This window comes from Vulpes lagopus, chromosome 11 (genome assembly GCF_018345385.1).
Source record: "Vulpes lagopus strain Blue_001 chromosome 11, ASM1834538v1, whole genome shotgun sequence".
In the NCBI taxonomy this organism is placed as follows: domain Eukaryota; kingdom Metazoa; phylum Chordata; class Mammalia; order Carnivora; family Canidae; genus Vulpes; species Vulpes lagopus.
In genome coordinates this window covers 108,591,216-108,591,846 of record NC_054834.1, presented here as the reverse complement: position 1 = coordinate 108,591,846, position 631 = coordinate 108,591,216, and positions in this window count along the sequence as shown.

Here is a 631-nt window from a genome sequence, read left to right as displayed (position 1 = left end):
TCGTTGCCAAGGAAGCAATCCACAAAATATTGTCTTCCATCGAGGTACCAGCTTCAAGTTTTAAGTCAGCAAGCTAATGTTCAAAAGCAATAATCCTTATGGAATACCCAATTGCCTCATTGAAAATTTCACTATACCACCAATTTGCAAACAAGACTTTGTAACATTGAGGTGCTGACTTGCAGTATGTGACATTTGTTCTGAACCAATGACTGACATACATGTGTGGTTTTGTTTCGCCAAAAATGTGCAAATCTTAGTATAATGGGGAAGCAGTACAGAGGAGTCTTCTAAAATTATGTTTAATAACCTTGATAAATTGCTTGCTTTTGAGCCCAGGAATTCATTTTTCTATAAGTTTTAGTACCCAAGGAAGTTATGTGTGTACTGATGAATGTGATAATGGTTTCTCTGAATTAGAAACAGAGGCTGTACCCTGGTAATTTCAGTTTTATCCTGTAATTAGATAAAAACTTAAAATTTGCAGCTATACCATTGTTTGACATTGACTATCAAGAGTAAATAGCATTTCTGCTTTACAATGGGACTAGGAGGAGTTAGCACAGAACCTACAGGAATGTTTTTTGATAAAGAAAATTGGTTATAGAAAGGACCACTAGGTGCTACAAGA